This window comes from Artemia sp. Qi Xiang Cuo, chromosome 1 (assembly GCF_049724085.1).
Source record: "Artemia sp. Qi Xiang Cuo chromosome 1, ASM4972408v1, whole genome shotgun sequence".
In the NCBI taxonomy this organism is placed as follows: Eukaryota; Metazoa; Arthropoda; class Branchiopoda; order Anostraca; family Artemiidae; genus Artemia; species Artemia sp. Qi Xiang Cuo.
This window is the reverse complement of record NC_142794.1, coordinates 26218880-26236573: the sequence shown is the minus strand read 5'-3', so window position 1 is coordinate 26236573 and position 17694 is coordinate 26218880. Positions and strand designations below refer to the sequence as shown.

The window sequence follows — 17694 nt, the reverse complement described above, 5'->3', positions numbered from 1 at the left end:
CCAATAGAAAGGCCCCTGTCATTGCAGGAAGAATTAAACAGAGCTGTACAAAACCCCCGGTATTACTGTAAAGAAAACTCCTCCCAAAGATTTAACTAAAACAAACCTGCGAGAAGCCATGGATTTAATAAATTTTCCCATAAAAACGAGTCAAAGTACATTGCCCTGGACTAAAACTCCAAAGAATGACAAGCAAGGTGAATATCATGATATAACTGTGTCCAAGGCCAAACCTAAACATTGGACTTCATGGAGGGAAACTCTAGTACAAAAAATGCCTCATCCCTCTGAGGACATGACATTCAAACAATGGAGGAACCCTGCAAAAACTATTGATTCCTCCCAAAGCTCTCAAGAATCTTTAAAATCCCCCGAGTTGAGGACTCAAAACGAAGACTTAGGGAATAAACCTTCTACTTCCAGGGGAGTAGAAATTTACCAAGGAATGGCAGGCGATACCACAAAAAGTGCCACCTCTAAAAGTTCCAATCCAGATTCGTCGGAAACCAGTTCCGAAGAGTCTGACGGTGAATCAGACCATATAGTAGCTAAAGAAATAGGAAAATCAAGACTGACCTCAGCAGCCGCACACGGGAAACAAACGAAATTAAAAGGGTAAGAATTTTTGAAAAAACAATACAAGAAGCTTGACCTTATTTCGCTAGACAAACCGAAAAAGCAAAAACCGCAAGAAATAGAGGACAAAATAACGACACAGTCAGGTAGAACGGTTAAAAAACCCGACAGATAGAAAAATCCCTAATTAATGTAACGACAAATTTCAAAGATAATAAATTTAACACCATAATAAATTTAACAGCGTGCAAGTAAAGTTAACCAAGTCAATATTAATGAAAAAAAATAATAACACAAGTGATCTCAAAACATTGGTGATCAGAGGGAAAGGTGGGAATAGAAAATAACCAAATGTAGGAAGCTCGTGGTCTACTGAGGACGACAACTGGTGTTGGACCACGTCTTGTGGGAAGCCGGGGGAGGAACTAATGGCCAATGTTTGTTTTTTGTATTTTTTTTTTTGTGAAAACGACCGTAGGAAGGGATATTTCTCAGTCCTTCAAGTGTAAGAAATTAGTATTTTTAGGCCAATCAGGGCCAGTCAAAGCAATACTTAAAGGTTTAATAGAAACTTCAGTGAGCAAAGTTTTCGTTTTTGGATCTGAATGCTTTGAAAGAGAAACAGAGAATTTACTTTCTTATAGCTCCGAGGCAAAAAAAAAGAGAGAAAAGCTTTTTAGTTTCATTATATTATACCTATGACGTATGCTGTCCTACAGCTCTGTGTTAAACATTACTTTCAAAGAGAAACAGAGGCATTAATGTCTTTAGCTCCTTGGCGAAAAATTTAATTTCACTAGTTTATATCTATGACGTATACAATAACAGAGAGATCACTGTTCTATCGTTCTGTGACAAAAATGTTCTTTAATTTCATTGGTTTATCTATAAAATATATTGTGCTTTAATTTTTGTGACATATTTTTGCAAGTCAGTCACGTTATATCTTACCTATACTGACTCAGGTCCCCTCGAATTTTCTATGAAAATTCGACCCAGGTGCAAACAAAAATTGATGTCATAAAAAAAAACATTTTTTACTTATCGTTTAATTTCTACCAATAAGAAGACTGCAAGGTGATGACGGTGATATCTTTACTAATGGTCTTATACATGGATTAAGTCGAGGCGAAATCTCATCCCTACAATGGGGATAAGAGTTTTCTAAGATGTAGAATCCCTACTGAAATTGCCTTCCACGTGAAGATTGAAAAAAAAAATTTAATCAAAAATAAATCAAATATGCCTAACTTGACTTAAAAATTCGATTATCTGACACTATTCATAGCTAGAGCTTGATCTGAATCGTGTTTTGCTCTATTTTTAGGGTTTTAGTGTTTAATCTTCCTTTTTTTACTTGCCGTTTTGTTCGTTTTTCTTGCTTAAAATATCAGTCAAATTCTTATTTATTTATTCTAATAATCAATTCGTACTCAATTTTATACTTTAATTATTTATTAAAATATAATTTCTCCATAAGTTATTAATTAAAATTTAATTATCTCAATAAACTATTTAGAACCTGATAATTTATTTAAGTTAGACTAAGGTTTATGTTTAACTTGAAAAGATTGTGCTTCATTTAGTGAAAAATGTTTATCTTTGTCAATTTTTTTTTCATGTTTCTCCCTTTTTTTTAGTTTATGCGAAATTTATTTGAGCAACATGTACATTAAATTATCCAATTCTGATATAGTGACTACTAAAGAGATTTCCTCTTGAAACCTATATTTCTTCACCCCCATTATACCCGTACAAATTTCAGCCAGTTTTCAGTATATTTTGATAGAGCGAATTTGTTTTATTAACTGAAGTAAACACGACTAGTTCGGTGTGTCGGGTATTTTGAAAAGAAGTTTGATTTTTAAACTATGAAATTCAGAAGGCCATACTCCCATATTGGGCAGCTTAATAAAATAAAAAAAAACACCAGATCAGGGCCATCATGATTTATTTTCCAAGAGGAATTATTAATTTTATAACCGAACAAGATAGTGGAGATTCCTAACATCAGCATTTCAGCTGTCCAACAGCAGCATTTCAGCAAGCTTGAAATCCTGCATCTAATGACCTTATTCGAAAGGCGAATAAGAGGCACCAATGTTGACTCGTAATTACGGAAAATCCAAGAAAAGAACACGGGGAAACAAAGAAGAACACCTCTGCATTTCAGCCGTTAAACCCAGAGTCCCATGAGAACGTCTAAGCCTAGAAATAGGGAAGACATCAGAAAACGAGTGGATTTAGAGGTCTCCATACGTCCTTGTTATGTCTTGTTCCCCCATTGTAGTATCGTTTGCGTAAAACCGTGTGGTTATGACGCTGCACAAGCGTTCCTTATACAGCACGGACTTGCGTGAATAATGCAGGCATGAAAAATATTTTAAAAGTAGACCTCAAACTTAATAATGTAGGGTAAATTATGTTTATTTAATATCGATATTTCCATTCTCAAAACAAATTTGAAGACATTTCTGTTTTAGATTTTCATTGTGAGTACTAATATTAGTGTATTTATTTGATTCTGTCTCATAGCTTAGAAATTAATGTACCCAATTAACACGTGACTTATTTGTGCTATGAGTGTTTACTTTAAAGAACGTGTGATTCTGCCTCGCTATTTTTATTACAGGAAGTAAATGGCAAATTGGTTATTGAGCATTACAATGAGCTGCCCAGTACAGATACGACCCAGTAGCATCTATTTTCATCATATCTCAACCAACGAAGAGTACTCACAATAGACTCTAGGCAATTTTCATACCAGCTTCGTCTACGAAAACAACAGTTACCTTCGATCGTCGTTTCTTCGACCATGAACCATATTACGTATCGGGTAACACTATATTTGAACCTTAGTATCAAGTACTTTAACGAACTATATAATCACATAAATGCTGAGAAACCCATCGGTCAGTACAAGATATAAATACGTAGATATCACCTTTGATACTCACTATGGACCCCAGAACAATTTGACAGTATAGTGATGATATTTGAAGCTAAACAATATTTAACGAAATTTGAAGTTAAATAATATTTAAATTTGAAAATATTTGAAGCTGAAATAAAGAAAATTTGAAGTTTAATTCTGAGAACCCCATCGATCAGAACAAGATAAACGATATTTAACGATATTTGAAGTTAGATGATACTTAAAGACATTTGAAGATATTTGAAATTGAAGTTAGAGACAATTTGAAGTTTAATTCTGAGTACCCCATCGAGCAGTACAAGATAAACGATATTTGAAGTCAAATGATATTTGAAGATGTTTGAAGTTGAATATAAAGACAATATATTAAAAGAGTCACTATAGTATGACGACAACACGTTTCAAAAGGCACAAATAAACAATTTTACGCGAGAATACATCCTCTATGTGCCTAAAAAAATCCTAAAAAATGATATGCCGAGAAGAAAACACCAACACCTGTAGTGGGAAGCATCATTTCCGAGTTGACTATTAGAAAGATATTCAACGGTCATTTCCCAGTTGACTATTAGGGAGAACTAACAGTGTAAAGACAACTAGACTCAAACTGTTCCATGAAGAAACCATAACGTAAAGGCTTCAAAATTCTTGCCAAGACAAAAAGAGTGAAGGAAAATAATTTACAACAGAAGGGGGTAGTACACTAAGGACACGAAGGTGATGAATAGATGTGAAGCTACGTGTGTTACTTCCTAATAACTTTGACAATTCAAAAATCCCAATAGTGAAAGTGTTTTAATGTTATCAGTGAATATGATAAACCCAATATTGTATGTTATAAATCATTCATGTATGTACCACAAGTAGAATTAGGTGTAATATTATCATGTTATTCATTTAACGTAGTGTAGATAGTATGTAGTGCGTCATATAGACAGGAAAATCAAAAAAAAAACTGATGTAAAAGTAGAATAGCCCCAACTTTTTTGGAAATGTAAAAGTAATCAGTGCTAGATATAGAAAAAAAAATCCTTAGCATAGTAGCTAACCTAGAACCATAAATAATCTTAGTCCGGTACATGTATTTTAGATAGGGATGTAGAATAAAATAAGAAAAATAGTTGAAAAATTTTAAGCACTCCAAATGAGCAGTCACTAATGAAGGGGCGTCATTAATTATTGGGAAGGGTGATGTGTACCAGGATTAAAAGGCGATATATTTAAAATACAAGGTTCTTTCCTTCTAAAGATGATTCGGGCATAAATTAAATGTCCCCTAATTGAGTTCAAATACCGCTTCCAATAGTATAAATTCTTAATCAGCAAAAAGAGATATTGCATTTCTAGCTTCAGTAAAACAGCGACGCTAGTCGTTCGAATTTCGCTAAGATAATTAGTATCAAAAAAATATGCTACGTACAATATTTCTAAGGAAGTTTAAATGGCAAAAACCGTGTGAATGCCTCAATCATCAGGAATATTTAAAAGAAATTTTTGGACGAAAGACTCACATCCTTGATCCACTTGAGCCAATGGCAAGCTAGTCCTTACAGCGCAGGACGAAAGAACTGCGTTTGGAAGTGGGGTAGATGTATTTTTTAATTTTTAATATTAAGTCAGATCTGAAACGATTAGTACGAAATCATTATATCTTGGTCACCATTATTGTCATTGAAGTGACCCGTTGCTGTACAACTAAGCATGTAAGTTCAATAAATCTATTGTCTCTCTTATCTGTGTTTATTTCATTTATATGTCTGCGTCTAGTCCAATAATAGGTAATTAGTTCGTAAGTCTCCAAGTTAAATGCTCCCAAAGGAATCTGATCTCCAGATAGCTCAAGAAAGAAGAGGCCGCATTTATATGTCTACATATTCGATCCTCTCTCACTAATTGAGAGCGGCACTAGCCTAGTTGACACAATCTCCAGCGCTATAAGCGGCGCTATCTGAGAAATTCCTATCGCCACGGCTTAGAAGAATTTTTCTAACCCCTGCTAGCCTATAAGAATTCGTATCTCTTAAATCAGATCTGATTGTGCCATGGAAACAAAGCTTTGAGACGTCAGAATTTATAGTTCAATAAATCCGTAATTACTAGTAAAACTTACATAACTCGATGGGGTTCTCAGAATTAAACTTCAAATTGTCTCTAACTTCAGTTTCAAATATCTTCAAATGTCTTTAAGTATCATTTAATTTCAAATATCGTTAAATATCGTTTATATTCTGATCGATGGGGTTCTCAGAATTAAACTTCAAATTGTCTTTAACTTCAGCTTCAAATATCTTCAAATGTCTTTAAGTATCTTTTAACTTCAAATATCGTTAAATATCGTTTATCTTGTTCTGATCGATGGGGTTCTCAGCATTTATGTGATTATATAGTTAGTTTAAGCACTTGATACTGAGGTTCAAATATAGTGTTACCTGATACGTAATATGGTTCATGGTCGAAGAAACGACGATCGAAGGTAACTGTTGTTTTCGTAGACGAGGCTGGGATGAAAGTAGCCTGGAGTTATGGTGAGTACTCTTCGTTGGTTGAGATATGATGAAAATAGATGCTACTGGGTCGCATCTGTACTGGGCAGCTCATTGTAATGCTCAATAACCAATTTGCCATTTACTTCCTGTAATGAAATAGCGAGGCAGAATCATACATTCTTTGAAGTAAATACTCATATAAGTACAAATAAGTCACGTATTGATTGGGTACATTAATTTCTAAGCTGTGAGACAGAATTAAATAACTACACTAATATTAGTACTCACAATGAAAATCTAAAAATTTAAAACAGAGATGTCTTCAAATTTGTTTTGAGAACGGAAATATTGATATTAAATAAACAGAACTTACCCTATATTATTAAGTTTGAGGTCTAATTTTACAACTTATTTCATGCCTGCATTGCTCACGCAAGTCCGTGCTGTATAAGAAACGTATATGCAGCGTCATAACCACACGGTTTTACGCAAACGATACTACAATGGGGGAACAAGACATAACAAGGACGAGTGGAGACCTCTCTACCCACTCGTTTTCTAATGTCTTCCCTATTTCTTGGCTTAGACGTTCTCATGGGACTCCGGGTATAACGCCTGAAATGCAGAGGTTCTTAGTCTCAGGATTTTTCCGTAATTGCAAGTCAACATTGGTGCATCATATTTGCCTTTCGAATATGGTCATTAGATGCAGGATTCCAAGCTTGCCCGCGTATATTCCAGTTGATGCTTGGCAAAGAATATAAGCATAATGAAGAACTGACATCAATATCTTTTTAGAAGGCTATTGTTTGATCAAATCCTTCAGAACTAAATAAATAAATATGATATATTTATATCATATAAAATAAAATAATTATAATCTGCACTAAGACAAAATATTTCATATAATTAGACGCTTCTGTACTGATAATTTCTTGTTTTGGATACTATCCATCTTAGTTAGGGCACGGGTCGAATTTTTTTTTTTTTTTTAGAAAATTTGAGGGGACCTGAGTCAGTATAGGTAAGATATAAAGTGACTGACTTGCAAAATATGTCACAAAAATTATAGCACAAGATATGTCATAGATAAACCAATGAAATTAAAGAAAATTTTTGTCACAGAACTATAGAACAGTGATCTCTCTGTTATTGTATACGTCATAGATGTAAACTAATGAAATTAAAAATTTTCTCCAAGGAGCTAAGGACATTAATTTCTCTGTTTCTCTTTGGAAGTAATGTTTAACACAGAGCTGTAGGACAGCATACGTCATAGATATAATGAAATTAAAAAGTTTTTCTCTCTTTTTTTTTTTGGCTTGGAGCTATAATAAAGTAAAATCTCTGTTTATATTTAAAAGCATTAAGATCCAAAAACTAAAACTTAGCTAGCTCATCGAAGTTTCTATTCAACCTTTAAGTATTGCTTTGACTGGCCCTGGTTGGCATAAAAATAATAATTTCTTACATTTGAAGGATTGAGAAATATCCTTTCTTACGGTCGTTTAAACAAAAATTACAAAAAAAAAAAAATGATCGTTAGTTCCACCCCACGCTTACCACAAGACGTGGTCCAACGCCAGTTGTTGTCCTCAGTAGACCACGAGCTTTCTACCTTTGGTTATTTTCTGTTCCAACCTTTCTATTATCCTTTGAAAGGGCATAGAAATAACACTAACAAAAATAAGACATCTAAAACTTAATCAAATCCTTAGTAACATAGACTAATTTAGTCTAAGGTGCGCAAAAAAAATTATTTTGTTTCCGTGATAAGGTTTCTGTTCTAGCGTGATAAGCTTTCTAGGCACAATCTATTTGTCGACTAATTGGATAAGGGGCTATTGGGTTCACTCCATTTTATTTCGACTATCAGATCGCATTTATCTGATATAAAACTATCTGATATTCCACTAAACTCTACTGATTTATAATCAGATTAAACTTGAGGATGATTCGTCATTGAGTAACCATAAGAGCGGACCAGAATTATCAATATTACTCTGTTTTTCCTCATGTGTGTTTATTTTCTTTGTAAACAAGCATGAACACTGGCTTGTTTTACATCTACATGGCTGTAAAGCAGCCATGGTTTAAAATTCAAATTTTCTTGTTCACTCATTTTACGGAGCTATTTCAGAATTTGAATTTTTTCTACCACCATTATTCACGCGAAGGTCATCTGTGTAGGTCATCTGTGGGCTTACATTCTTTGTAAACAAGCATGACACTGGCTTGTTTTACATCTACATGGCTCTTAAGCAGCCATGGTTTAAAATTCAAATTTTCTTGTTCACTCATTTTGCGGAGCTATTTCAGAATTTGAATTTTTTCTATCACCATTATCCAGATGAAGGTCATCTGTGTAGGTAAAGGAGACCCTTTTCAAGACCTATCCCTATGCCTCAATTTTCTGTGATTAACGGTTTCTTTCGCCAAATGCTAAGCTTCCACTTTTGTTTTCTTACTTATTGTTACTTTTCTCGTTTTTTTTCATCCTTTTCCTCAAGTGATTTAATTATATATTTATATATCTTTTCCTTCTCTTTGCTTGTGAAACTACATAACTATCCTAGTATTTGTTAGCTTCAACAAATGTAATTCTATTGCTTATTACGTCGTAAAATGCCATATTTTCGAAGCATCTATACTCCTAAAACACTCGGAAATGGCAGTCTTTGCCGTGCTAGCTACCACTCGCACCACCTATTGGGGTTTATGTGCGGGGTCAACATTTTTAAAGGCAAAAACGGCGCAAAAAAGGTTGCTATGCCACTTACTCGAAGGGCGCAAAAAGATTGCTATGCCACTTACTCGAATGACGCAAAAAGATTGCTATGCCACTTACTCGAAGGGGAGAACCCCTTGTCGGCCCTAATGTTAGTGAGATTCCCGCTCTTACCACACCGTTTCTGTAAATATTTGGTTCGGTACTACTCTATATACACTATACCCTTTCTTAGGATGTGGTAATGATACCAAGTGGTCAAATGGAAACTTTCTAAACCCATATATACCGGCCTTGGGTTAAGCCTTAAAAATTTCTATTCTCTTTTTGGAGGTAATAACTCTCCCTGTCAATGTAATAATGACGGCGCCTTGTAGCTCTATTCCTACCCTGCCTGGGTTACGGAAAATACTACACAGTTTGTATAAAATACCTTACTTGTATTCTTCCTGTTCAAGAACGAACATATGGTGGTTGAAGAACTGTTGGAGCTTCTCATTTGTAAAATTAATGCAAAGCTGCTCGAAGCCATTGAAGTCGAAGATTTCAAACCCAGCAATGTCAAGCACACCAATAAATTGGACACGTTTTTGGCCCGTTTCCAGTGATTCGTTACATTTCTTGACAAGAAATTTGAAAATTCTATCAAAGATAGCTTTGGACATGGCACCAATGGAGCAGCTACACTGGTCCTTGTTACGACCTTGGGTAACAAACTCGTTACCAACCTTGATTCTGGGTTTCAAGAAGTTCATGTAAAATTGTTGGGCCACAAGTAGAATTAGGTGTAATATTATCATGTTATTCATTTAACGTAGTGTAGATAGTATGTAGTACGTCATATAGACAGCAAAATAAAAAAAAAACTAATGTAAAAGTAGAATAGCCCCAACTTTGTTGGAAATGTAAAAGTAATGTAGAATAAAATAAGAAAAATAATTGAAAAATTTTAAGCACTCCAAATAAGCAGTTACTAATGACGAGACGTCATTAATTGATGGGAAGGGTGATGTGTACCAGGAGTAAAAGGCGATATGTTTAAAATACAAGATTCTTTCCTTCTAAAGATGATTCGGGCAGAAATTAAACGTCCCCTAATTGAGTTCAAATACCGCTTCCAAGAGTCTAAATTTTTAATCAGCAAAAAGAGAAACTGCGTTCTAGCTTCAGTCAAAGAACGACGCTAGTCGTTCGAATTTCGCTAAGATAATTAGTAGCAAAATAAATGCTGTGCACAACATTTCTAAGAAAGTTTAAATGGCAAAAAACCGTGTGAATGCTTGAATCATCAAAAACATTTAAAAGAGACTATTGGACGAAAGATTTACATCCTTGGTCCTCTTGGGCCAATGGATGGCAGTCCTTACAGCGCAGGACAAAAGAACTGCGTTTGGTAGTGGGGTAAATGTGCTTTTAAATTTTAATATTAAGTCAAATCTAACTCGATTAGTACCGCAAATAATCCCGGTAGAAAATATTGTCATTGATGTGACGCGTTGCTGTGCAACTAAGCATGTGAGTTCAATAAATCTATTGTCTTTCTTATCTGTGTTTATTTCATTTATATGTCTGCGTCTAGTCTAATAATAGGTAATTAGTTCGTAAGTCTCCAAGGTAAATGCTCCCAAAGGAATCTGATCTCCAGATAGCCCGAGAAGAAGAGGCGACGTTTTTTCATCCGTGCAAACACCACAAGTTGTCATCGCCACGGCTTAGAAGAATGTTTCTAACCACTGCTAGCCTATAAGAATTCGTATCTCTTAAATCAGATCTGATTGTGCCATGGAAACAAAGCTTTGAGACGTCAGAATTTATAGTTCAATAATCCTTAATTACTCTTAAAACAATACATAACAAATGACCTATTCAATGACCTTTCAGATAAATGACCTATTTTCGTTTCTTTAATTACATTTGTGACCCTTTTGGAAGAATACAAGTAAGGTATTTTCTACAAACTGTGTAGTATTTTCTGTAACCCAGGCAGGGTAGGAATAGAGCTACAAGGCACCGTCATTAGTATATTCACAGGGAGGGCTATTACCTCCAAGGAGAGAATAGAGATTTTCTAGCCGTAACCCAAGGCAGATACATTTGGCTTTAGAAAGTGGCCATTTGACCATTCGATCGCGTTACCATACCCTGGGAAAGGGTATACTGTAAATAGGGTAGTACCAAACCCGATATTTGCAGAACCGTTGGGGTAAGAGTGGAAATCTCACTAACATTAGGGCCGACGAGGGGTTCTCCCCTTTGAGTAAGCGGCATAGCAATCTTTTTGCGTCATTCGAGTAAGTGGCATAGAAATCTTTTTGCGTCATTCGAGTAAGTGGCATAGCAATCTTTTTGCGTCATTCGAGTAAGTGGCATAGCAATCTTTTTGCGACATTCGAGTAAGTGGCATAGCAATTTGTTTGCGTCATTCGATTAAGTGGCATAGCAATCTTTTTGCGTCATTCGAGTAAGTGGCATAACAATCTTTTTGCGTCATTCGAGTAAGTGGCATAGATATCTTTTTGCGTCATTTTTGCCTTTAAAATTGGTGACCCCGCACATACACCCCAATAAGTGGTGCCAGCGGTAGCTAGCACTACGAACATTGGCGGCAGCAGCATAAGCACACATCCTAGGAAGCTTAGCAAAAGTCGCCGAAGGAAGCAAACAAAAGAAAAAGAAAAAAAGGGGTTGTTACCCAGCTGTGACTGGAACTCTGCATAAGGCGAGAAATTCGGCGAAGGAGACCGTTGATCACAGAAAATGGAGGCATGGTGATAGAAAAAATTCAAATTCTGAATTAGCTCCGCAAAATGAGTGAACAAGAAAATTTGAATTTTAAACCATGGCTGCTTTAGAGCCATGTAGATGTGAAACAAGCCAGTGTTCATGCTTGTTTACAAAGAATGTAAGCCCACAGATGACCTACACAGATGAACTTCACGTGAATAATGGTGTTAGAAAAAATTCAAATTCTGAAGTAGCTCCGCAAAATGAGTGAACAAGAAAATTTGAATTTTGAACCATGGCTGCTTTAGAGCCATGTAGATGTAAAACAAGCCAGTGTTCATGCTTGTTTACAAAGAATAATTAAAAATACATGAATGTATTTTTTTTGGGGTCGAGTGTCATTTGTATTGCTGGGGTCGACTCCCCTCGCACAAGTTAGGTCCCATAGTGGATAAATATCCGCGTTATTTGCACTTATTAATTTTATGGGTTATTTGTAATGGTGGCAAATATCAGACTTAACTTAATGCTTTTTTTATAAACAGATACCATTCAACACAATTAAGAAAGGTCGTCAAAAGTCTGTTTATTGTTCTTAAAAACTGCGAACTAATTAAGCTATAAAAACTTTGTAATTTAAATTTAATTGTTGGAGAGATACAGACATATAAGTAAAGTAATTAGGCCTATTGCCGCTAAGCTACTACAAGGAAACTCTTTAGATATCTCATAGGAGATAATAGCCTCCCCAAATACATATATACTATATTTTTATTTTCTTTAAGTTTTAATTGATGGGAAGGGTGATGTGCACCAGCAGTAGAATACCATATATTTTAGATATATAGTATTCTACTGCTGGTGCAAAGGGGAGATGAAAGGCAAAAGAGGATTTGTGTGGCCCTTTTAGGTTTAATGTAGAAAAAAACGCTAGAAACGTATTCAGAAGAAGGATAGCTTTCAAATGATGTGCTGTTTGATAAGCTCTGACAGAAAGTGAAAAACCTCATTTGGTCTACCTCTTGACTACCTCCATAACAGTAAAAATATAATATAATTGAATATATTATATTTTATATATTATATTTTAATAATATATATATATATATATATATATATTATAAATGGAGCTAGGACATTCATAGGGAAGGAAACCTTCTCCACTTAAGGTATACCTCACTATAAAGAATCTATTTACGAATTTTCATTTTTCTTGTTTTGACATGGAGGGTTTGAGAGGAAAGGGGAGATGAAAGGCAAAAGAGGATTTGTGTGGCCCTTTTAGGTTTAATGTAGAACACAACGCTAGAAACATATTCAGAAGATGAATAGCTTTCAAATGATGTGCTGTTTGATAAGCTTTGACAAAAAATGAAAGACCTCATTTGGCCTACCTCTAGACTACCTCTGTAACAGTAAAGATAAAATATAATTGAATATAGTCATGCGACACCTCATTTGAAAGCTCCTGACATAAAGATTTTAAATATCCAAGTCTTATCCAATAGTTTTTGAATCAAATTTAAATTTGCCATGTTTTTCTTTGTGAGGTACTTATATTCAGGGGTAGGGGGGGTTTATGGAGCTAGGACATTCCTAGGGAAGGGAACCTTCCCCATTTAAGATAGATCTTACTACAACAAATCTTTTTATGAACTTTCAGTTTTATTTGTTTGATAAGGAGGGTTTGAGAGGATAGGGGAGATGGAAGCAAAACAGGATTAATTGGGCAATGTTAGGGTTGTTGTAGAAAATAAATTTTTAAAAATATTTATAAGAAAGATCTCTTTTTAATTATTTGCTAATTGGTACCTTTTGTATAAAAAATGAGGCAACAAAAATGGTCTGCCTCTACCTCAATAGGCCTAGGCCTAACAGTCAAAATAATTTTTTTTTAATATAGTCATGTAACATCTCATTTGAAAGCTACTGACAAATTAATTCCAAATAACAATGAAAAATTCTGTCAAAAAAAATATTTCAGTCATTAATTTTAAGTTCACGCTTATATTTGTACTTTTAAGTAAAATATCAATAACAGCAAAAAAATTCAAAAATTTAGTATCAGTTGAGAGCATAATTATTTTTTTTTCAGAGCTATAGGGTAAGCAATTTTAGGTCAGGGAGATAAACCCGGAGATGGGAGCCAGGAGATTACTTCATCCTGGTCCAGAAAATTCCACTTACTTTTATTTCCAAAAACCTTGTTTTTTATTTAATTTCTGATTATTTTTAAGATCCACATGAATTTCCGAAATGTGTATCACAAACCATTACCATTCCTCACTATGAACTCTTGAAAAGAAGGAGAATAAACTATTAAAAGAATACAGAAGGCAATCTAAGCTAGGCTATCTAAATCAGATAGGCTAATAATACAAGGAATATTTTGTTTTGTTCGTCAAATTCAGTGTCATAAGGCTGGTTTTGTTTTATCATTTGCCCTTATTTTGAATAAACTGTTCATTTGTAGGCTAATGCCAATTAAAGAAATATATTTATGTAGGCTTGCCTAGTGCTGTAGTTGGTGCATTTTTTCCTATAAGCCTACGAGCAGTGAAAAATGGTGATGAAATTCTAGTTTAGGGGCTTCTTGCTACCTTGGAAACTAGGCTAGCCAAATGTAGGCACATGAATTTTTCAGGTGAATAGCCTAGGAAACTTGAGGAGCTAAAGGTCTAGATTAGCAACTATTTAGAAGGAATTATGGTAAAATTCTACTTTAGCTACTTTTGACTATCTTAGAAAGAGGTTAGGTTAAGAAATGAAACTTTCAGGGATGGGTCTACAAGCTAAAGTATGTCCTGGGAAGTTATTTTGAAGTAGCCTACCTACCTCCACTCCTTCTCCCTCTAAAGGGTCCTGACCTTTGATGACCTTTAAAAATCTGTGAGTTATAGAAGTGAAACCTTGCAGAATAGATCTTCTGCTTAGCCTAAATGAAGTACAACAAAATTGTTTTCAGCTTCACAATTTTGCTCAATCCCAATTTATAAGGTTTTAAAGATATTACCTTAAATTACCTTAAATTGCATCTTCTAGCAACTAAGGTAGAAGAACCTGTAGATGTTGCCAGGTAAAGTTGACTTGATAATCTTCATGTCACAGTTGGGTTACCACTATTTACATATATAGGTCTACAGGACAGCAGTTCATAACACAATTCATAACAACAGGACAATTAACACAATTTTCATATTTACAGGAGGGGTTGGTTTTGTTGTTGGTTTCACTATATGTATTGGTGGCTGGGCATACTTAGGGGGTTAAAGGGGGTGGGTGGCATCCAAGCCATTCTTGACCACCTCAGGAGCATCATTTATTTAAAGGTTAAACAATGTTGGGCCTAGTTTGGTCCCTTGGTGGACACCATTCTTAACTTGAGCTGGTGTGGAATAGATGAGGTCACCTCTTTCATCATATACAGCAACAATCTGGGTTCTGTTGGATAGGAAGCTGTGAATCCACTCGGCAACATCATTATCTATCTGATATACCAACAGCTTGATCATCAGGTAGCAGTGAGACAATTTATCAAAGGCCTTAGCTTGATCCAGTAGGAACAGGTCGACTGGGAAACCCTGCTCCAGCAGATCAGTTACAGATTCGTAAGCTAGTATAAGATTTGTTTCAATAGACATGCTTTCCAGAAACCATCAAAAAGAAAGCCATTCTTGGTCATATGCACTATAAATGCATTATTGACTATCCCTTCAATAAGTTTGACCACAACCAAGGTCAGACTAATAGGTTGATAGTTTTCAGGCTGGGTTCTAGATCCTTTCTCGGATATTGGAGTAATTATGGCTGTCTTCCAATCTGCAGGTAGGCTACTAGTTTGAAGAGACAGCTTGAATAGCAAACAGAGTGGCTCTGCTACTATATCCGCAAGTTCTTTAAGGAGCCTGGGATGTATACCATCTGGACCTTTAGCTTTGTTGGGTTCTAGTTTACTCAGCCTTTTCTTAATATTGTCCATTGTGACGTAATTTTTGGCATAGGGTGCTCAACCATCCTGGAGGCAGGGGATGGTGGCTCATCAGTGGGGTCCTCTGAGAAATTGGATGTAAATGTGTTTTTTAGCAAACTTGCAATGTCCTCTGGATCTTCCAGCTGTTTCCCTTTAAGGTTGAGCAGGAATGACATAGTTCGTCGATTCTTATCCTTAGCGGATACGTATTTCCAGAACCTCTTTGGATTGTCTTTGATATTTAATGCTAAGTTATCTTCATAGTCAGCTGTGAAGTGTCTTGTCAGTTGCCTCAGTTTATTCCTTGCTCTTGCAAAACGATCCCATGGGTTTGTGCATTTGCATTTCTTGTATTTTGAAAAAACCTTCTTACAGTTCATAGCCCTTTTAAGACTCTGGTTCAGGTGTGGTAGTGTTTTTGGTGCCTTCACAAATGAAAATGAAGTACATGTCCTCTCAGCTTGGAGCAGAATATTCTTAAAATTTTGCCAGGCTAGCTCAATGTCTCCCTTGGCAATCACTAGGTCCCATTTTACTGTCTGTATTTTTCCTTGATTTTTCTGTAGTCTGTGTAAGTTCATTTAGTGCAATTGTTTTTCCATTGACTAAGCAGCAAGTCATGGCATATACAGACGTGGTTGCTGGCACCAATAGGGGGGAGGAACTCAGTGTTCACTAACAATCCTGGATTATTAGTGATTTCTATCAGTAATGATTTTCCCTCATTAATAATACTGACCAAAACACTCTCAAGTCATGGGGAATAATCATGATTGAAAGATAAATCTCTAACCTGTATTCCTTCCTTTGTGTGGATGGCGGTGCCTCTCCTGGGGTTAATTTGAGAACAGGCAATATCCGGGTTTCCTGATATGGTTTTCTGACAGTGGGTTGCTTGAGTTTGTGGGGGTCAGTTCACAAATACACAGTATATCATAATATTCAGTGGTGGCTGCCAATTTCAGTACCGGAAACTTTTTTGTTAATGTATCAATGTTTGTGTAAAACAGTTTCAACACTTTCTTTCCCCTGACTGGGTTGTTATTGTGTATTGCTTTTGGTAAACTTTTATAACTTGTGTTTGTTGAGCTACAGCCTGAGCAAGAATAAAAAGCATCACTAATATCATCATCAATACTAATACTACTAGAAAACGAACTATTTACAGTTTGGGTTATTTCAGTGGATGATGGAGTCAATGCTCCATTACTCTCTGGTTTTTTGAAGTCTGATTCAGGTTTTGCTTTTCTCTTTCTGCTTTTGTGCAATCAGAGTGAAACTGCACATTCCCCTTCAGCTCTCTTGATTTATTTACAATCTCCTTTTTAACCTTGTAACTGTCTGTGAGGAAAAGAACAGGCCTAGGGTGGTCACTTGGTTTTGGAGAATTGTTTCCAAGTTGCTGTGGTTTCAGGATCTTGACAGAGGGCAGGTTGTATGATTGGGCAAGATGGTCCTGAATAAACATTTGGATGTCAGCAGCCTCTTCACACAATTCTGGTATTCCATATGCTACATTGTTAAGCTGACGTTTCTGTCTTTCTCTGTCCTCACGAATAATATTTCTCACGTCACTTTCAAACTTCTTTGTACTGTCACTATGAGACTGGCTCAGCTTACTTTTAACTATGTCTTCTATTTTAGTTTCCACCTCAGTTAGGGAACATTTATTTGTGACATCACTTTCCAAGTTCAAGATCCTACTATTCTTGTTTACTAGTTCTTGCTTGAGATCTACTTGGAACTGATTAAACAAGGCAGTTACAGCTTTTGAGACATTTGATTCAATTAGCTTTTGGATGGTGTCTGAGCCTAGACTGGTGTTTCCACTAACCTTACAAACTGGGCAAAACCATTCACACATGAGTCTATCAGTCATTTTTTGGAACAGTACATATTCTGACTGTGAGATCCCAATGCACTCTGTCCATAACCATTTATCACAACTGTCACATGATAAGGTTGAAGACTGTTCATCAAGTTGTACCTGACAACTACCACATTCATCCTTGTTCTTTCTAGGACTTACCCATATTCTTTTATTGTTGGTTTTGGGCGGCATTCTAAACTACAGACATGATGGGTAATGTCAATATTCTCTCAATTTTCAGTTCTCTGCAATAAAGCAAGCTTTTACTGTCAGAGCTAACTCACCAAGAAAATTTGGCATGCAAATACATTCCCCTAAATTTTGGAAATAAAACATTGATATGGCTTAAAATTCTACTCAGATAATTGGAATTACATCTTCTGAAGCAAAATCAGAAACAATAAA

At 35.5% G+C, this 17694-nt stretch overlaps 1 protein-coding gene and 1 pseudogene across 4 annotated transcripts in view; one reads left to right on the top strand and one right to left on the bottom strand.

Annotated features, from left to right (window-relative positions):
* The first annotated feature begins 12563 nt into the window (after positions 1–12563).
* Positions 12564–17694, top strand: part of Dus1 (Dihydrouridine synthase 1) — a 144762-nt gene continuing 139631 nt past the window's right edge. Inside the window, exon 1 of one of the 4 annotated variants that reach the window (XM_089094250.1) lies at positions 12564–12618. The gene's annotated coding sequence lies outside the window, so the exon portion shown is untranslated. Of the gene's footprint in view, positions 12619–13483; positions 13554–13758; positions 13870–14098; positions 14126–17694 lie in introns of those variants that run through there. The other 3 variants (XM_089094221.1, XM_089094232.1, XM_089094241.1) reach the window with 3 other exon arrangements.
* Positions 16174–16887, bottom strand: LOC148956162 (uncharacterized; annotated as a pseudogene).